Here is a 22,911-nt window from a genome sequence, read left to right on the forward strand (position 1 = left end):
GGCATGGAACATAAGAAATTATCGATACGTTGGAGACGTATCGGTCACTCCCAGATTCACGGAGACATGAACCCACTATCGAGCATAAATACTCCCTCTTGGAGTTACAAGCATCTACTTGGCCGGAGCATCTACTAGTAACGGAGAGCATGCAAGATCATAAACAACACATAGACATAACTTTGATAATCAACATAACAAGTATTCTCTATTCATCGGATCCCAACAAACGCAACATATAGAATTACGGATAGATGATCTTGATCATGTTAGGCAGCTCACAAGATCCGACAATGAAGCACAATGGGGAGAAGACAACCATCTAGCTACTGCTATGGACCCATAGTCCAGGGGTAGACTACTCACACATCACTCCGGAGGCGACCATGGCGGCGTAGAGTCCTCCGGGAGATGAATCCCCTCTCCGGCAGGGTGCCGGAGGCGATCTCCTGAATCCCCCGAGATGGGATTGGCGGCGGCGGCGTCTCGATAAGGTTTTCCGTATCGTGACTCTCGGTGCCGGGGGTTTCGCGACGGAGGCTTTAAGTAGGCGGAAGGGCAGGTCGAGGAGGCGGCACGAGGGGCCCACACCACGGGGCCGCGCGTCCGGGGCTTGGGCCGCGCCGCCCTATGGTGTCGCCACCTCGTGGCCCCACTTCGTCTCCTCTTCGGTCTTCCGGAAGCTTCGTGGCAAAATAGGACCCCGGGCGTTGATTTCGTCCAATTCCGAGAATATTTCGTTACTAGGATTTACGAAACCAAAAACAGCAGAAAACGACAGCGGCACTTCGGCATCTTGTTAATAGGTTAGTTCCGAGAAAATGCACGAATATGACATAAAGTGTGCATAAAACATGTAGATAACATCAATAATGTGGCATGGAACATAAGAAATTATCGATACGTCGGAGACGTATCAGCATCCCCAAGCTTAGTTCTGCTCGTCCCGAGCGAGGTAAAACGATAACAAAGATAATTTCCGGAGTGACATGCCATCATAACCTTGATCATACTATTTGTAAAGCATATGTAGTGAATGCAGCGATCAAAACAATGTATATGACATGAGTAAACAAGTGAATCATATAGCAAAGACTTTTCATGAATAGCACTTCAAGACAAGCATCAATAAGTCTTGCATAGAGTTAACACATAAAGCAATAAATCAAAGTAAAGGTATTGAAGCAAAACAAAGGAAGATTAAGTTTCAGCGGTTGCTTTCAACTTGTAACATGTATATCTCATGGATATTGTCAACATAGAGTAATATAATAAGTGCAATATGCAAGTATGTAGGAATCAATGCACAGTTCACACAAGTGTTTGCTTCTTGAGGTGGAGAGAAATAGGTGAACTGACTCAACAATGAAAGTAAAAGAATGGTCCTCCATAGAGGAAAAGCATCGATTGCTATATTTGTGCTAGAGCTTTGATTTTGAAAACATGAAACAATTTTGTCAACGGTAGTAATAAAGCATATGAGTTATGTAAATTATATCTTACAAGTTGCAAGCCTCATGCATAGTATACTAATAGTGCCCGCACCTTGTCCTAATTAGCTTGGACTACCGGATCATCGCAATGCACATGTTTTAACCAAGTGTCACAAAGGGGTACCTCTATGCCGCTCTGTATAAAGGTCTAAGGAGAAAGCTCGCATTGGATTTCTCGCTATTGATTATTCTCAACTTAGACATCCATACCGGGACAACATAGACAACGAGATAATGGACTCCTCTTTTATGCATAAGCATGTAACAACAATTAATAATTTTCTCATATGAGATTGAGGATATATGTCCAAAACTGAAACTTCCACCATGAATCATGGCTTTAGTTAGCGGCCCAATGTTCTTCTCTAACAATATGCATGCTTAACCATAAGGTGGTAGATCTCTCTTACTTCAGACAAGACGAACATGCATAGCAACTCACATGATATTCAACAAAGAATAGTTTTGGCGTCCCCAGAAACATGGTTATCGCACAACAAGCAACTTAATAAGAGATAAAGTGCATAAGTACATATTCAATACCACAATAGTTTTTAAGCTATTTGTCCCATGAGCTATATATTGTAAGGTGAATGATGGAATTTTAAAGGTAGCACTCAAGCAATTTACTTTGGAATGGCGGAGAAATACCATGTAGTAGGTAGGTATGGTGGACACAAATGGCATAGTGGTTGGATCAAGTATTTTGGATGCATGAGAAGTATTCCCTCTCGATACAAGGTTTAGGCTAGCAAGGTTATTTGAAACAAACACAAGGATGAACAGTGCAGCAAAACTCACATAAAAGACACATTGTAAACATTATAAGACTCTACACCGTCTTCCTTGTTGTTCAAACTCAATACTAGAAATTATCTAGACCTTAGAGAGACCAAATATGCAAACCAAATTTTAGCATGCTCTATGTATTTCTTCATTAATGGGTGCAAAGCATATGATGCAAGAGCTTAAACATGAGCACAAAAATTGCCAAGTATCACATTATCCAAGACATTTTAGCAATTTACTACATGTATCATTTTCCAATTCCAACCATATAACAATTTAACGAAGAAGAAACTTCGCCATGAATACTATGAGTAGAGCCTAAGGACATACTTGTCCATATGCTACAGCGGAGCGTGTCTCTCTCCCATAAAGTGAATGCTAGGATCCATTTTATTCAAACAAAACAAAAACAAAAGCAAACCGACGCTCCAAGAAAAGCACATAAGATGTGATGGAATAAAAATATAGTTTCGGGGAGGAACTCGATAATGTTGTCGATGAAGAAGGGGATGCCTTGGGCATCCCCAAGCTTAGACGCTTGAGTCTTCTTAGAATATGCGGGGGTGAACCACCGGGGCATCCCCAAGCTTAGAGCTTTCACTCTCCTTGATCATGTTGCATCATACTCCTCTCTTGATCCTTGAAAACTTCCTCCACACCAAACTCGAAACAACTCATTAGAGGGTTAGTGCACAATAAAAATTAACATGTTCAGAGGTGACATAATCATTCTTAACACTTCTGGACATTGCATAAAGCTACTTGGACATTAATGGATCAAAGAAATTCATCCAACATAGCAAAAGAGGCAATGCGAAATAAAAGGCAGAATCTGTCAAAACAGAACAGTTCGTAAAGACGAATTTTAAAATGGCACCAGACTTGCTCAAATGAAAATGCCCAAATTTAATGAAAGTTGCGTACATACAGCGCCGGTCCTAAGATTTTAAGGGCCCTGGGCGAGACTAAAATTTTAGGCCTTAATATAGACATCACGACAATAATAATGAATGTATACGTAAAAAACATGTCCTCAATAATATTTAAATGCATCCAAACACAGTAGCATATGTAATAATTTATACATATTACCTTAAAATTTTCTTGTAACATTTCTTGATGCGAAGTCACTAATGAAGGGATCGATGTCGATGTCATCCAATAATTTCTTCTCAATGCATAATATTGCCAAACCATTTAACCTCTGCATTATCTGGTTGCTCTTCCTCCACGGTAACTATAGCCAACTCATTATTTGGATTTACCGAAGTACCGGTATTAGCCCTAAAAAAATTGTGAATATCTCCTCTCTGTGATTATATCAAGTCAGCCACCTCTTTTGCTCTTTTCCTTTTAGCGTGACCGAGATGGATCCTTTACGAAGGAAGACGACATCAACAAGACAACGAGTCGATGAACTGACCACCAAAAATTCAGAATTAGAGAAAAAATACTTAGAAATAAAAGAGTGTGTCGCGAACTGTTACCGGCGGACGGCGGACGGCGATTGAATCTCCGATCGATGCGGGCAGCCTAACTGTGCTGTGCTCGCAGCCTCGCAGGAAGATAGCGTCGTGCCGTCGACCGTCATCCGGCCGTCCGGGGCTGGGCGTCGTAGGCAGGGAAGAGAAGAGAGCAACCAGCAACCTGCATACAACAGGAGATCAATCCCTCCTGGATGCCAACGAGGCGCGGAGACTATTCTCAATCACGGCTGCGTGGAGTACGGCGACGAAGCAAAGTACGTATAACTAGCTAATTAATCGTCTCCCAGATCGATGGAATACGAAGCGAAGTCCGGCACGTTCACGTCAATGTCCTCTGATCTGCCGGGCCTTTTCTTTCAGCTAAGCAATAGCTAGATAAGCAACGTATGTACAAGTACATGTATTTAGGATTGGGCCCCCAGATTTTTAGGGCCCTGGGCGGCCGCGCACCCTGCCCACCCACTAGGGCCGGCCCTGCGTACATATCTGAGGATCACGCACGTAAATTGACATATTTTTCTGAGCTACCTACAGAGAGGCAGGTCGGAATTCGTGACAGCAAAGAAATCTGAAACTGCACAGTAATCCAAATCTAGTATGAACTTTACTATCAAAGACTTTACTTGGCACAACAAAACACAAAACTAAGATAAGGAGTGGTTGCTACAGTAGTAAAAAACTTCCAAGACACAAAATAAAAACAAAGTACTGTAGTAAAAACATGGGTTGTCTCCCATAAGTGCTTTTCTTTAACGCCTTTCAGCTAGGCGCAGAAAGTGTATATCATGTATTATCAAGAGACGAAGTGTCAACATCATAATTTGTTCTAATAATAGAATCAAAAGGTAACTTCATTCTTTCTAAGGAAATGTTCCATACCTTTTTTGAGAGGAAATTGATATTTTATATTACCTTCCTTCATATCAATGATAGCACCAACAGTTCGAAGAAAAGGTCTTCCCAATATAATGGGACAAAATGCATTGCATTCAATATCCAAGACAACAAAATCAACGGGGACAAGGTTATTGTTAACGGTAATGCGAACATTATCAACTTTCCCCAAAGGTTTCTTTGTAGAATGATCAGCAAGATTAACATCCAAATAACAATTTTTCAGCGGTGGCAAGTCAAGCATATTATAAATTTTCTTAGGCATAACGGAAATACTTGCACCAAGATCACATAAGGCATTACAATCAAAATCTTTAACCTTCATCTTAATGATGGGCTCCCAACCATCCTCTAGCTTTCTAGGAATAGAGGCTTCGCGCTCTAGTTTCTCTTCTCTAGCTTTTATGAGAGCATTTGTAATATGTTGCGTGAAAGCCAAATTTATAGCACTAGCATTAGGACTTTTAGCAAGTTTTTGTAAGAATTTTATAACTTCAGAGATGTTGCAATCATCAAAATTTAAACCATTATAATCTAAAGCAATGTGATCATCATCCCCAATGTTGGAAAAAATTTCAGCAGTTTTATCACAGGCAGTTTCAGCAGTTTTAGCAATTTCAGGCAGTTTCTCGCGCTTTGCATTAGAAGTGGAAACATTGCTAACACCAATTCTTTTATTATTAATAGTAGGAGGTGCAGCAACATGTGTAGCATTAGCATTACTAGTGGTGGTAATAGTCCAAACTTTAGCTACATTCTTCTCTTTAGCTAGTTTTTCATTTTCTTCTCTATCCCACCTAGCACGCAGTTCAGCCATTAATCTTATATTCTCATTAATTCTAACTTGGATGGCATTTGCTGTAGTAACAATTTTATTTTCAATATCCCTACTAGGCATAACTTTAGATTTCAAAAGATCAACATCAGAGGCAAGACTATCGACTTTAGAAGCAAGTATATCAATTTTCCCAAGCTTTTCTTCAACAGATTTGTTAAAGGCAGTTTGTGTACTAATAAATTCTTTAAGCATAGCTTCAAGTCCAGGGGGTGTGTTCCTATTATTGTTGTAAGAATTCCCATAAGAATTAGCATAACCGTTACCATTATTATAAGGATATGGCCTATAGTTATTACTAGAATTGTTCCGGTAAGCATTGTTGTTGAAATTATTATTTTTAATGAAGTTTACATCAACATGTTCTTCTTGGGCAACCAATGAAGCTAACGGAACATTATTAGGATCAATATTAGTCCTATCATTCACAAGCATAGACATAATAGCATCAATCTTATCACTCAAGGAATAGGTTTCTTCGACAGAATTTACCTTCTTACCTTGTGGAGCTCTTTCCGTGTGCCATTCAGAGTAGTTGATCATCATATTATCAAGAAGCTTTGTTGCTTCACCAAGAGTGATGGACATAAAGGTACCTCCAGCAGCTGAATCCAATAGGTTCCGCGAAGAAAAATTCAGTCCTGCATAAAAGGTTTGGATGATCATCCAAGTAGTCGATCCATGGGTTGGGCAATTTTTAACCAAAGATTTCATTCTTTCCCATGCTTGTGCAACATGCTCAGTATCTAATTGTTTAAAATTCATTATGCTACTCCTCAAAGATATAATTTTAGCAGGGGGATAATATCTACCAATAAAAGCATCCTTGCATTTAGTCCATGAATCAATACTATTCTTAGGCAGAGATAGCAACCAATCTTTAGCTCTTCCTCTTAATGAGAAAGGAAACAATTTTAATTTTATAATGTCACCATCTACATCTTTATATTTTTGCATTTCACATAGTTCAACAAAATTATTGAGATGAGCAGCAGCATCATCAGAACTAACACCAGAAAATTGCTCTCGCATAACAAGATTCAATAAAGCAGGTTTAATTTCAAAGAATTCTGCTGTAGTAGCAGGTGGAGCAATAGGTGTGCATAAGAAATCATTATTATTTGTGGTTGTGAAGTCACACAACATAGTATTTTCAGGAGTGGCCATTTTAGCAGTAGTAAATAAAGCAAACTAGATAAAGTAAATGCGAGTAACTATTTTTTTTGTGTTTTTGATATAGCAAACAAGATAGCAAATAAAGTAAAACTAGCAACTAATTTTTTTGTATTTTGATTTAGTGCAGCAAACAAAGTAGTAAATAAAACTAAGCAAGACAAAAACAAAGTAAAGAGATTGGGATGTGGAGACTCCCCTTGCAGCGTGTCTTGATCTCCTCGGCAACGACGCCCGAAAAATAGCTTGATACGCGTACAGCACGCGTCCGTTGGGAACCCCAAGAGGAAGGTGTGATGCGTACAGCGGCAAGTTTTCCCTCAGTATGAAACCAAGGTTTATCGAACCAGTAGGATCCAAGAAGCACGTTGAAGGTTGATGGCGGCGGGATGTAGTGCGGCGCAACACCAGAGATTCCGGCGCCAACGTGGAACCTGCACAACACAACCAAAGTACTTTGCCCCAACGAAACAGTGAGGTTGTCAATCTCACCGGCTTGCTGTAACAAAGGATTAGATGTATAGTGTGGATGATGATTGTTTGCAGAAAACAGTAAAACAGTATTGCAATAGATTGTATTTCAGTATAGAAAATTGGACCGGGGTCCACAGTTCACTAGAGGTGTCTCTCCCATAAGATAAACAGCATGTTGGGTGAACAAATTACAGTTGGGCAATTGACAAATAAAGAGGGCATGACCATGCACATACATATTATGATGAGTATTGTCAGATTTAATTGGGCATTACGACAAAGTACATAGACCGCTATCCAGCATGCATCTATGCCTAAAAAGTTCACCTTCGAGGTTATCATCCGAACCCCTCCGAGTATTAAGTTGCTAACAACAGACAATTGCATTAAGTATTGCGCGTAATGTAATCAGTGACTACATCCTTGAACATAGCACCAATGTTTTATCCCTAGTGGCAACAGCACATCCATAATCTTAGAGATTTCTGTCACTTCCCCGATTCACGGAGACATGAACCCACTATCGAGCATAAATACTCCCTCTTGGAGTTACACGCATCTACTTGGCCAGAGCATCTACTAGTAACGGAGAGCATGCAAGATCATAAACAACACATAGACATAACTTTGATAATCAACATAACAAGTATTCTCTATTCATCGGATCCCAACAAACGCAACATATAGAATTACAGATAGATGATCTTGATCATGTTAGGCAGCTCACAAGATCCGACAATGAAGCACAATGGGGAGAAGACAACCATCTAGCTACTGCTATGGACCCATAGTCCAGGGGTAGACTACTCACACATCACTCCGGAGGCGACCATGGCAGCGTAGAGTCCTCCGGGAGATGAATCCCCTCTCCGGCAGGGTGCCGGAGGCGATCTCCTGAATCCCCCGAGATGGGATTGGCGGCGGCGTCTCAGTAAGGTTTTCCGTATCGTGGCTCTCGGTACTGGGGGTTTCGCGACGGAGGCTTTAAGTAGGCGGAAGGGCAGGTCAGGGAGGCGACACGAGGGGCCCACACCCTAGGTCGGCGCGGCCGGGGCTTGGGCCGCGCCGCCCTATGGTGTCGCCACCTCGTGGCCCCACTTCGTCTCCTCTTCGGTCTTCCGGAAGCTTCGTGGCAAAATAGGACCCCGGGCGTTGATTTCGTCCAATTCCGAGAATATTTCGTTACTAGGATTTCTGAAACCAAAAACAGCAGAAAACAGACAATCGGCACTTCGGCATCTTGTTAATAGTTTAGTTCCAGAAAATGCACGAATATGACATAAAGTGTGCATAAAACATGTAGATAACATCAATAATGTGGCATGGAACATAAGAAATTATCGATACGTCGGAGACGTATCATTTATCAACGTTAATGCTTACTATATGACATAAGAAAACAATTTGCTTTGTTTTTTTTCTTTTTTCTGTTTTTTTTTATTTTGGTAACCATTTGAATCTTGTCAAATCCTAGGTTTGACCAATATAATTTAAACAAGTTTAAAACATGAAAATGAAAAGGGAAGCATGTATCCTTGTTAGTCACTCTAAAATGAAGCTTTTGGGAGGTTTTTGAAATTTCCATGTTTGAAACCCAAAACCAGCTTATCTTCACATGCTTGACTTCATAAGACAGAGTTTAGGGGTTAGGGGGTATAGATACATGATTTGTATGGTTTGATATGTCTAGACCTTGTTTATCAACTTTAATGCTTACTATATGACATAAGAAGACTATGTGATTTGGTTTTTCATTTTTCTGTTTTATTTTATTTTTCTGCCCATTTGAATCTTTTGGTCAAATCCTAGGTTTGACAAAGATTTCAACAAGTTTAAAATAAGAAAATGAAAAGTTAAGCATGGATCTTTCTTAGTTACTCTAAAATAAAGCTTTTGGGAGGTTCTTGAAATTTCCATGTTTGAAACCCAAAACCACATCTCTTCATGATTGACTTCATAAGATAGAGTTTAGGGTTAGGGGTAGAAATATACATGAGTTGTCTCGTTTTAATATGTCTAGACCTTGTTTATCAACTTTAATGCTTACTATATATATGACATAAGAATGCTATGTGCTTTGGTTTTTCATTCTTTTCTGAATTTGTATGACCATTTGAATCTTGGTCAAATCCTAGGCGGTTTGACCAAGATGTAAACAAGTTTAAAACATGAAAATGAAAACGGAAGTTTGTATCCTTATTAGTAACTCTAAAATGAAGCTTTTGGGATGTTCTTCAAATTTCCATGTTTGAAACCCAAAACGACTTCTCTTCATGCTAGACTTCATAAGATCGACAGGGGTAGATACATGATTTGTCTGATTTGGATATATATATCTAGACCTTGTTTATCAACTTTAATGCTTACGATATGACATAAGAAGACTATGTGATTTGGTTTTTTCATATTTTTTTTGAATTTTATGCCCATATATTAGAATCTTGGTCAAATCCTAGGTTTGACTTCATAAGACAGAGTTTAGGGTTAGGGGGTAGATACATGATTTGTATGGTTTGAATATGTCCAAACCTTGTTAATTCATCAACTTGAATGCTAACTATACGACATAAGAAGACTATGTGCTTTGGTTTTTCATTTTTCTGTTTTTTTTAAATTTTATGCCCATATATTTGAATCTTGGTCAAGTCCTAGGTTTGACCAAGATTTAAACAAGTTTAAAACATGAAAACGAAAAGGGAAGCCTGTATCCTTCTTAATTAGTCACTCTAATATGAAGTTTTTGGGAGGTTTTTGAAATTTCCATCTTTGAAACCCAAAACCACTTCTCTTCATGCTTGACTTCATAAGACAGAGTTTAGGGTTAGGGGGTAGATACATGGTTTGTATGGTTTGAATATGTCCAAACCTTGTTTATCAACTTGAATATGCTTACTATATGACGTACATAAGAAGACTTTGTACTTTGGTTTTTCATTTTTCTATTTTTTTAATTTTCTGCCCATTTGAATCTTGGTCAAATCCTTGGGTTGACCATGATTTAAACAAGTTTATAACATGAAATGAAAAGGTAAGCATGGATCCTTCTTAGTCACTCTAAAATGAAGCTTTTGGGATGTGTTCATGAAATTTCCATGTTTGAAACCCAAAACGACTTCTCTTCATGCTAGACTTCATATAAGATCGACCGAGTTTAAGGGTTAGCGGTAGATACATGATTTGTATGATTTGAATATGTCCAAACCTTGTTGATTTATCAACTTGAATGCTTACTATATGACATAAGAAGACTATATGCTTTGGTTTTTCATTATTCTGATTTTTTTTAATTTTATGCCCATTTGAATCTTTTGGTCAAATCCTAGGGTTGACAAAGATTTAAACAAGTTTAAAATATGAAAATGAAAAGGTAAGCATGGATGCTTCTTAGTCACTGTAAAATATATAAAGCTTTTGGGAAGTTCTTGAAATTTCAATGTTTCAAACCCAAAACCACTTCTCTTCATGATTGACTTCATAAGACAGAGTTTAGGGTCAGGGGTAGATATATATACATGAGTTGTCTGGTTTGAATATGTCTAGACCTTGTTTATCAACTTTAATGCTTACTATATATATGCCATAAGAATGCTACGTGCATTGTTTTTTCATTATCTTGATTTTTTACTGAATTTGTATGCCCATTTGAATCTTGGTCAAATCCTAGGAGGTTTGAACAAGATTTAAACAAGTTTAAAACATGAAAATGAAAAGGGAAGTCTGTATCCTTCTTAGTCACTCTAAAATGAAGCTTTTGGGATGTTCTTGAAATTTCCATGTTTGAAACCCAAAACGACTTCTCTTCATGCTAGACTTCATAAGATCGACAGGGGCTAGATTAATGATTTGTATGGTTTGGATATATCTAGACCTTGTTTATCAACTTGAATGCTTACGATATGACATAAGAAGACTATGTGATTTGGTTTTTCATTTTTCTGTTTTTTTTATTTTGTGCCCACCCATTTGTATCTAGGTCAAATCCTAGATTTGATAATGATTTAAACAAGTTTAAAATATGAAATACAAAGCTAAGCATGGATCCTTCTTAGTCACTCTAAAATGAAGCTTTTGGGAGGTTTTTGAATTTTCCATGTTTGAAACCCAAAATGACTTCTCTTCATGCTTGACTTCATAAGACAGAGTTTAGGGTTAGGGGTTAGATAAATGATTTGTATGATTTAAATATGTCCAAACCTTGTTTATCAACTTGAATATGCTTACTATATGACATAAGAAGACTATGTACTTTGGTTTTTCATTTTTCTGATTTTTTTAATTTTCTGCCCATTTGAAGCTTTGTCAAATCCTAGGGTTGACCATGATTTAAACAAGTTTATAACATGAAATGAAAAGGTAAGCATGGATCCTTCTTAGTCACTCTAAAATGAAGCTTTTTGGATGTGTTCTTGAAATTTCCATGTTTGAAACCCAAAACGACTTCTCTTCATGCTAGACTTCATAAGATCGACCGAGTTTAGGGTTAGGGATAGATACATGATTTGTATGGTTTCAATATGTCCAAACCTTGTTAATTTATCAACGTGAATGCTTGCTATATGACATACGAAGACTATATGCTTTGGTTTTCATTTTTCTGTTTTTTTATGAATTTTATGCCCATTTGAATCTTTTGGTCAAATCCTAGGTTTGACAAAGATTTAAACAAGTTTAAAATATGAAAATGAAAAGGTAAGCATGGATCCTTCTTAGTCACTCTAAAATAAAGCTTTTGGGAGGTTCTTGAAATTTCCATGTTTGAAACCTAAAACCACTTCTCTTCATGATTGACTTCATATATAAGACATAGTTGCGTGAAGGTTCAAACGTAGGACTAAACTATGTAAGATAAAATCAGATGATCGGGGATCGCCAACTACGGAGTACTAGTTTTTATTCCAAATTGTATCCATAGTTAGTGATGTATATGTGCAAAAAAGTAAAGTGTCCGTTTTGTGCAACAATCACAACAATAAGTGGTGTGTCGTGCAATTTCCTCGGGCCCTTACTAAGGGCCTGGTTTGCTTTTTCTTTTTTTATATCTTGAGATACTCTGAGCACTCCCTCCATCCCAAAATTACTACTACTCAGTACTGTACATAGTACCCCCTCTATAGGAATCTGATTCCACGGAACTTTTTCGATCAGTACATAGTCTCCTCCTTAATTCCCATGCCGACTTAACTCCCCCAGCGAGAAAAATCTCCTCTTCGCTCTCTAGTATCTACCAAGCCGGCCGCCTCGCTACTTCCCTAGCTTCCTCCCTACAGCACACCTCGCCCCCGTACGCGAGCTAGGTCCAGCCGGAGATGGGGCACAGCCGCCCCCGCTGGAAGAATGCTTAGAAGAAGTCCGGGCAGGAGGACAAGGGTGACGCCATCCCGGATGAACTTCTCGGGCTGGTGTTCCTGCGCCTCACCTCACCTCTGGATCTCATCCGCGCCGCGTTCTCCTGCAGGAGCTGGCGCAAGGTCATCGCATCGGAGAACTTCCGTGTCGTCTTCGCTCTCCACGGCGCGCCATCCTCCATAGTCGCCGGCCACTACCACATCAGCTTCTCCCATTGTCACTATCGTCCGTCTGGCTTGCTGCCCCACTTTGTTCCCTCTTCCTCGTCATGTTGGGCCGGGGTCGCCGCAAATAATCTCGCGCTCGACTTCCTCCCACGGGCGCCAAACGGCGACCTCAGCTTGGAGCTCGCCGACTCTCGGGGCGGCCTCCTACTCCTTGCGGACTTCGACCACACCAAACACGGGAAGCCTTTCGAGCAGCCTTCACGTCTCGTCGTCTGCGATCCCCTAGCAGGTTAGTACGTGACGGTCCCTCCACCCGCTGCTGTTTCGAACACAACATTCGTAAGCTTGTTCCTGGGCGCCGCCCTCCATGGCGAGGACTCTGCGGCGCGCATCAGTCTGTCAAATTACAGGGTAACGTGCATGATCTATCATGACGGCATCTGCAAGACCTGCGTGTTCTCGCCTGGCCCTGGTGGCCACGCATGGACCTCCTCCGGCGCCACCGTGCCTCTCGACGCCACGCACACAGGCCTGTCGGATATCCTCTTTGTGGGGTGCAACGCCCGTTTCATCCAGTGGTACGTGTTCGGTGCGCTCGGAAACTTCATTCTTGCTCTCGACAGAGAATCCGGCGAGCTCTCACGCTTCCAGAGAGCTCGAGACGAGCACTGGCTTCACACCGTGCCGATTGAGATGCTGGTGGGCCCTCGCGCGTGCTGAATTGGTACGTGCTAGAGCTGCCATGGCCACCTACCTCCCGAGCTTGCTTATCCTAGTATTCTGGCTTCCTGGGTTGGATTAGTGTCGGCCATGGTGCTGTCGACACGGTCTGGAGGTTGAAGACGAAGGGCATCTCAAGGATTTTGTTGTAATTTCGTTTTTGTTAAGGTGTTTTGTACTATTTGATGTTTCTCTTAATGCCAGAGGGTTTATTTGCACTAGTCAAACTTGACATAGCTGTACGTTTTGAACATTACATTTAACTTGTTAATCATGATCCGAACTTCTAACATAATATGGTATAGTACTAGAATAGGAGGAGTAACACTTTTCGCATTTGGGCCAAATATAAAGTACTACGTCCATTTCAAGGAATAAGGCGCACGCGTACTCCAAGACGTATATTTTGGTCAGATTACCATGACCATTGAATTGACAAGACAATACACACAACATTGGGGCGTGCTCGATGGTGTTAGCTACAGACATGTGATAGGCATCGCGGAAGCGTCGCAAATAGAAAACAAATCATATTTTCTGGGGTAGTGATGTTTTGGCTCCTGGGTGCGTATGCTCCCTTTAGTTTGAACTGCAACATCTATATATTTTTAAATGTCAAAAACTTCCAAACAAAAAATTAATATTTTCATCTTCACATGCTAAGAGCGCATAAAGTCTTTTCATAAAAAACTAAATTGTCATTTGGGCTGTGTAAAAAAGATAAAAATTATTGCTAAAAATAAAGCTGTTTGTAATACTTGCTTTTGTCTTCTTACATCAACCACAAAAAGTATCGGCTTTTCACGAAACTACACGAACACACATAGATTATCGAGTAGTACATGCGATTTTTTTGTTAGAATTTTTCGAAAATTAAAAATATGTTTTTTTGGGTCGAGGTAGCATATCCGCCCAAGAGCCGAATTAAATTTCCGATTTTTTTGGACTGACAATTTCATCGGGAAGACATGGATGCGCGCAGGCGGCGTGCAAGGCAAGGCATCGATTTGACCGGACGTACTTAGGGCAGGTCAGGCTGCCAGCGTACTTTTTTCGGGCAGGTGAGGTACCAGAACTCGAAGTCCTCTTCAGCGTCTCTCTCTCTGTCTTTTCTGAGTGTACTAACGCGCGTTCATACTGCACTCTATCAAATGTTCACGGTCAGCGAGAAGACCCGCAGCCCGCTCTACCCGAAGGGGATTCTCTGGCTTGGCCTTTCCTGACTTTGGGTCATTGACAGCCGGGTCCCCCAAATGGGATCTGCATTTCAGGGACTCAAAGTTAGGGAAATGTTTGAGATGCAAAGTAAGAGAATATTTACCAGTATAATTGGTTGATTAGATGATTAAGTGGTGGAATCACAACAGATGGGAGTAGTACATGGTGGAAACCGCAAAATATCCTTCCAAATGTTTTTTTGTGCAACATACGAAGTATGAGGTGGTGGAACTTGAGGCCAGTGACTTTACTTACTCCAAAATGCAACTTTACGTACATGAGCCATCAGATCAAGATCCAACGGACACATTTGATCCAGAATTTGAAGTCACAATTTAAGTTGCTCGGAAAAAATCGAAAACATTACAGTAAGATATATATCTTTCCTTAAGTATTCTGGTAAAGTTATACTTCATTTCAAAATTGAGTTTAATTTTAAGTTCAAAATCTGGATCAACAATGTGCGTTAGATCTTGATCGAATGACTCACGTACAAGTCGTAAGTGAAGTCACTGGATCTCTGTCCGTGGTGGAATCTGCAATTCCCTCGCCTAAATATATATACAAGTCGAAGACTATGACCCTCTATTCCCATCTCCTTCCCATGCTCTAAATTCATATTCCATTTAGAATCGTTGGGCATGGAAGTTCCCCCTGGTAGCTTTAGAGCTCTTTTTGACGATGCTAAATTGAGAAGACTGCTCACCTGCGGTTTGTGCTCTCAATCCGCACAACCTCCATTTTGGCAGGTTAGTACTTTCTTCACTAGGTTCATCCAGTTGTATTTTAATTTGGGCCAACAGTCGTGTTAATTTCCTTGTATTAAGCAGTGTTGTTCGTGCAAGAAGTTTGCATGCGACAGCTGCGCTAGGAACCTGCCCGGTGGCGCGTGCCCGGGATGCCAGGGCGTCTTCCAAGGTGAAAGTACTCCATCTGAAAGTATGGAATTTTCCCGTGAATGTGTTATGGAAAAGAATGGGGTGAGAAGAACGTTCATCTGCGGTTTGTGCTCTCAAATCGCACGACGTCCACTATACCGGGTTAGTACTTTCTTCACTAGGTTGCACCCAGCTATATTTTTTCTTTGGGCCAACAGTCATGTTAATTTTCTTGTATTAAGCAGTGCATTCGCATGGGGAGCGAGGGCATATTGCATGCGGAAGCTGCTTAAGAAACCTGCCCAGTCTCGTGTGCCCGAACTGCGACGGCATCTACGAAGAGGAAGTAGATTTAATTAGATTTGTCTCCTTGTTTAAGGTGGATTGCAGCAACTATGGTTGCGACATGAGCGGCGACTTGCTCGAATACTTGCAACACGAGGCGACGTGCCCGCATGCACCAACGAGACGGTAGGTGGTTGATCTTGCCGGTCTCGATGGAGAAGATGATCGCGCTTCGAGGCTAAGATCTGAGCTCGGTGGAGAAGGACCGGATGGAGTTTCCTTTTCTAGATCTAGAGTTCTTTTTGTACTTTTAGATGTCCTGTCCGTAGTTTCCTTTTACTTGGAGGGTCCTCCTTGCAGTCTGTAATCCCACCGTCATCATAATATAAAAGCAGTACTCATTTTAGACATGTCGTCTATTTATGTGTGCGATGTTGTATCGTCTATTACCGTCATTAGTTTGAGCGTGTCCATGTCCTAGAACAAAACTTCGGCATGATGTACTTGTATGTTTAATTGAATTCGACCAAGTATAATGTGGAACCGGTCATTGTGAGCATATGGAGATTGCGAACCGGTAATTGACAGGTGGTACATGCTCCTATATTAATCTTGTTTATCTAATGGTAATTGTGATTTATGCGGTACTGAATTAATTAGTTTTAGTTATAAACAGGGACTCTTTGGATGGGGGCTCCTTTTCGAACTAGATCGGGGAGATTTATGAAGTGCTAGAAGGGAACAAATTAGTACATGAGTGTTTTCCGTGAAATGGTAAAAATTTGTAGTGGCAGATTGCCGCCAATGCAATTTTTTTCACGTGGTTGATATGGTAGGATGGACATTTCCAAGATTTCACGAATTATTTCGGTTTGTGACCATATATTAAATTAGTTTTGGGCTCATTTCCATTTAATCTGAAATTTCAACCGAAGTACACGAAGTACAATTTAAAAAGGGGAAACTATATATACATGATGTGCACTAAAGGTGTGGTACCCCCCAAAAAAATGACCAAACATATGCGTTGCATCCAAGTATGTAACACCCATATGGCAAACAAAAGCATTGAGTAGTTGTTTGTGATGTATGTAATCTACATGTATATAAAAAATACCAAACATGGCACACCAAAATATTTTAAAAAAAAAACTTGCCAGATTTTGGCACCATGCATGTTGGAGTTTTTTTTGACACAATCCTTCTTGGAGTTCGCGTGGCTCTCTTCTGAAGTGAGAGGTGAGTTGGTTAATGCTAGAACCATGGCAAACTTCCGAATGTTAGTAATTTAGCATGGACTCATCATTTGTGATGAACTACCTAGGAACAATGCCAAACATGACACACCTATGTTCTTGAGAATATTCCCTTTCACCGATTTTGGCACCATGTGTGTCTTTAAGTATGTTTGCATGCCTTATTGATTGGATATTGAAATACCATGTCAAACTGTCGATACATGGAAAATTCCTTTGCTACAATCAAATAAACTTCGGGCTCCTTTGATCCAAAGGAATATGGAGGGTGTAGGAATATGAAAGGTGCATGATTGGAATGTTATGCCAAGTTGAATCCTATAGGAACATGATGTGTCTTTGATTGTGGGAAAGGAACTTTTCCATGAGGTATTAGCTAATGTGTTTTTCCTATAGGATTTGCACTACAAGATTTCGATAGGAATAGTTCCTATGAATCAAATGACTTGTATAAGAAATTTTCCCATAAGAACCAAATCCAACATAATTCCTATGTCAATCCTATGAAATGAGCCCGATTCCCATAGGATTCAAGTAGACATGATATCCCAATTCTATTATTTTCCTTTTCCTATACTTTCCATTTCCTATGAACCAAAGGAGACCTAACTACTTGGCCATACTGAAACAATTGCCAAATAAATGCCATGCATCCTATGGCCCCCGTGAGTTTGACCTAAATTTGAAATCATGGTAAAAGGTGCTTAAAATAGGAAAATTAAAGCATGGAGTCAACTTTTTTTTGATGTACTAAGGGAAAATACCAAACATGCCATAATGCAAACTGTGTTTTAGAGAGAAGCCCTTCAAAAAAGTTGGCATCCACTTGTTGATTTTACTATCGACATGACAAAATAACTGATCAGATGACCAAGTGGTGAAATTTGCAACATATTAGACCACCACATGGTGGAAACTGCTAAAAATAGTGAAAACTGCAAAGAAAAAGTTAAAGTGGTGGTTTGTGCAGCATATGGAGGATTGAGTAGTAAAAGTTGGATGTGCACTACCGTGGGCCTGTGGTAATTTTTCGATAAAGGATGCTTTATTACTTTTGATAAGCAATTACATCCAGCCTCTGCACAACCAGGGTGCACACAGCCGTTTTAGGGCTCCTTTGATTCAAAGGATTTGCATAGGAATTGTGTAGGATTTGGTTCCTATGGAAAAAATTCCTATACATGTTGTTTGATTCATAGGAACATATCCTATAGGAAAATTTCCTATAGGAATCTTGTAGTGTAATTCCTATAGGAAAAAAACATTAGCTCATACCTCATGAAAAATTCCTTTGCTACAATCAAACAAACTTCATCTTCCTATAGGTTTCAAGTAGACATGCCATTCCTATCCTATACCTTTCCTATTCCTATACTTTTCCTATCCTTTAAATCAAAGGAGCCCTTAATAGTCTTAGGAACACAAAAATTTCAAACTAAAGGAGAAAATAGGCGAAATACATATCGAAACGATGAATCATATAATGCCTAAAATGCGGGTGGGGCTTCAATCCGTAGACTATGCTGCCACCCATGTAGGGAAAAAGTATCCCTCGCCGTAGCCTCCAACCGTTTACAGAAATACAACCCATGTGGGCCTGTGGTAATGTTCGCCTATTATGATGATGGCAAGAAAAAAATGATGTTTTCTCTGCTGAAACTGTCCCGAGCTGATTTGACGAGACAAAATACAGCTACACGGCGTGCACGGGATAGCTATACAGTACATTAGCTTCTTCTCGGGTCACACGCCTGCACCACAAGTGCAGTAAGTGCAGCAGAGACCAGAGAGAGAAGGAACGCCCGTAGTATTTTTGATTTCAATTCACAATGTTTTTTTCCTTGCCTCTCCGTCTTCTTCACCTCCATCTTCTCGGTGTTTTCAAGAGTGATTATCAAAAACTCGTGGGGAAGGGAGACGCAAACGCTGCACCGCATCATTAGTAGCAGTATACCTTTCTCTCCTCACCCCGGCTGGCCACCCGCCGCAAACATTCCTTCCATAGCGCTTGCCGTCTCCTCCAAAACCCCTCAGCGCACTTGCATCTGCCATCCACCTAAATCCACCGCCGAGTACCTTTCTGTCCTCACCACCGCCGCTGCGCCTATTCCCCTGTCTAGCAGATCCGCTCCGCTACCTGCTACACACTTCGAGCAGACGACTGCGGCGTTGCGTGTGTCGCCTCCGTGTCAGATGGAGGCGGAGCCGCTCAACTCCCGAAGGCGGGTCGAGCCAGATCGGGCAGAGCCTCCGTCGAGCCTCGACCTCGTCAGCCGCCTCCCCGACGAGATGCTGCACATCATCATCTCCCTCCTGCCCATGATATCCGCTGTAAGGACAACCTTGCTCTCCAAACGGTGGCGCCACCTCTGGCACTCCGTCCCACTTAACCTCCTCGCCGACGACAACGACCTCATCCGCCGCCTCCCCGACCAGATTCTCCACATCATCATCTCCCACCTGCCCACTATATCCGCTGTAAGCACAACCTTGGTCTCCAAACGGTGGCGCCACCTCTGGCACTCCGTCCCACTTAACCTTGAGATCGACGACCAACTCGCCAAGCAAAACCACAAACGCATCGCCGCGGTCTCCAGTATCCTCGCCGCTCACCCTGGCCCCGCCAGAAGCGTATCAATTGACCCCTTCAGAAGCACTTGCAAGGTCGACACCACGCTCGACAGCTGGTTCCGGTCCACCACCCTATCTTGCGTCGAGTACCTCAGATTCGATGGTGGAACAGTGATGCGCTCCTTCCCGCTGTCCGCGCTCCGCTGCGCGCCCACGCTGCGCATTGTCAGCATTTGTACTTGCTATTTGCCCGAGATTTATGCCAACTCCATGCTTCTTTTCCCCCAACTCAAGAAGCTGATGCTCTATGACGTCTACATCTGTAAGGCGGCGAACATCGACCGCCTGTTCACCCGCTGTATTGTGCTCGAGGCACTTCACCTTGAGGGGGTCCACGGGTTCACCCACCTCAACATTCACATGCCAAATCTTCGTACAATTAGTGTGGCTAGCTATTGGAAACGCAACACCACCGAACTTATTCAGTTAGACACGGTGCAAATTATGGATGCATGATGCGTGTAGTTGACACGTCCGTTGGGAACCCCAAGAGGAAGGTGTTATGCGCACAGCGGCAAGTTTCCCTCAGTAAGAAACCAAGGTTTAATCGAACCAGTAGGAGTCAAGAAGCACGTTGAAGGTTGATGGCGGCGGGATGTAGTGCGGCGCAACACCAGAGATTCCGGCGCCAACGTGGAACCTGCACAACACAACCAAAGTACTTTGCCCCAACGAAACCAGTGAGATTGTCAATCTCACCGGCTTGCTGTAACAAAGGATTAACCGTATTGTGTGGAAGATGATTGTTTGCAGAAAACAGTAGAACAAGTATTGCAGTAGATTGTATTTCAGTATAGAGAATTGGACCGGGGTCCACAGTTCACTAGAGGTGTCTCTCCCATAAGATAAATAGCATGTTGGGTGAACAAATTACAGTTGGGCAATTGACAAATAAAGAGGGCATGACCATGCACATACATATTATGATGAGTATAATGAGATTTAATTGGGCATTACGACAAAGTACATAGACGGCTATCCAGCATGCATCTATGCCTAAAAAGTCCACCTTCAGGTTATCATCCGAACCCCTCCAGTATTAAGTTGCTAACAACGAGACAATTGCATTAAGTATTGCGCGTAATGTAATCAGTGACTACATCCTTGAACATAGCACCAATGTTTTATCCCTAGTGGCAACAAGCACATCCATAATCTTAGAGGTTTCTCGTCACTTCCCGCATTCACGGAGACATGAACCCACTATCGAGCATAAATACTCCCTCTTGGAGTTACAAGCATCTACTTGGCCAGAGCATCTACTAGTAACGGAGAGCATGCAAGATCATAAACAACACATAGACATAACTTTGATAATCAACATAACAAGTATTCTCTATTCATCGGATCCCAACAAACGCAACATATAGAATTACGGATAGATGATCTTGATCATGTTAGGCAGCTCACAAGATCCGACAATGAAGCACAATGGGGAGAAGACAACCATCTAGCTACTGCTATGGACCCATAGTCCAGGGGTAGACTACTCACACATCACTCCGGAGGCGACCATGGCGGCGTAGAGTCCTCCGGGAGATGAATCCCCTCTCCGGCAGGGTGCCGGAGGCGATCTCCTGAATCCCCCGAGATGGGATTGGCGGCGGCGGCGTCTCAGTAAGGTTTTCCGTATCGTGGCTCTCGGTACTAGGGGTTTCGCGACGGAGGCTTTAAGTAGGCGGAAGGGCAAGTCAGGAGGCGGCACGAGGAGCCCACACCACAGGGCCGCGCGGCCAAGGGGGGGCCGCGCCGCCCTAGGGTTTGGCCACCTCGTGGCCCCACTTCGTCTCCTCTTCGGTCTTCTGGAAGCTTCGTGGCAAAAGAGGACCCTGGGCGTTGATTTCGTCCAATTCCGAGAATATTTCGTTACTAGGATTTCTGAAACCAAAAACAGTAGAAAACGACAGAATCGGCACTTCGGCATCTTGTTAATAGGTTAGTTCCAGAAAATGCACGAATATGACATAAAGTGTGCATAAAACATGTAGATAACATCAATAATGTGGCATGGAACATAAGAAATTATCGATACGTCGTAGACGTATCAGCATCCCCAAGCTTAGTTCTGCTCGTCCCGAGCAGGTAAAACGATAACACGGATAATTTCCGGAGTGACATGCCATCATAACCTTGATCATACTATTTGTAAAGCATATGTAGTGAATGCAGCGATCAAAACAATGTATATGACATGAGTAAACAAGTGAATCATATAGCAAAGACTTTTCATGAATGGTACTTCAAGACAAGCATCAATAAGTCTTGCATAAGAGTTAACTCATAAAGCAATAATTCATAGTAAAAGCATTGAAGCAACACAAAGGAAGATTAAGTTTCAGCGGTTGCTTTCAACTTGTAACATGTATATCTCATGGATATTGTCAACATAGAGTAATATAATAAGTGCAATATGCAAGTATGTAGGAATCAATGCATAGTTCACACAAGTGTTTGCTTATTGAGGTGGAGAGAAATAGGTGAACTGACTCAACGATAAAAGTAAAAGAATGGTCCTTCAAAGAGGAAAAGCATCGATTGCTATATTTGTGCTAGAGCTTTGATTTTGGAAACATGAAACAATTTTGTCAACGGTAGTAATAAAGCATATGTATCATGTAAATTATATCTTACAAGTTGCAAGCCTCATGCATAGTATACTAATAGTGCCCGCACCTTGTCCTAATTAGCTTGGACTACCGGATCATCACAATGCACATGTTTTAACCAAGTGTCACAAAGGGGTACCTCTATGCCGCCTCGTACAAAGGTCTAAGGAGAAAGCTCGCATTGGATTTCTCGCTATTGATTATTCTCAACTTAGACATCCATACCGGGACAACATAGACAACGGATAATGGACCCCTCTTTTATGCATAAGCATGTAACAACAATTAATAATTTTCTCATATGAGATTGAGGATTTTGTCCAAAACTGAAACTTCCACCATGGATCATGGCTTTAGTTAGCGGCCCAATGTTCTTCTCTAACAATATGCATGCTTAACCATAAGGTGGTAGATCGCTCTTTCTTCAGACAAGACGAACATGCATAGCAACTCACATGATATTCAACAAAGAATAGTTGATGGCGTCCCCAGAAACATGGTTATCGCACAACAAGCAACTTAATAAGAGATAAAGTGCATAAGTACATATTCAATACCACAATAGTTTTTAAGCTATTTGTCCCATGAGCTATATATTGTAAGGTGAATGATGGAATTTTAAAGGTAGCACTCATGCAATTTACTTTGGAATGGCGGAG

Source organism: Lolium rigidum, chromosome 3 (genome assembly GCF_022539505.1).
Source record: "Lolium rigidum isolate FL_2022 chromosome 3, APGP_CSIRO_Lrig_0.1, whole genome shotgun sequence".
NCBI classification, from domain to species: domain Eukaryota; kingdom Viridiplantae; phylum Streptophyta; class Magnoliopsida; order Poales; family Poaceae; genus Lolium; species Lolium rigidum.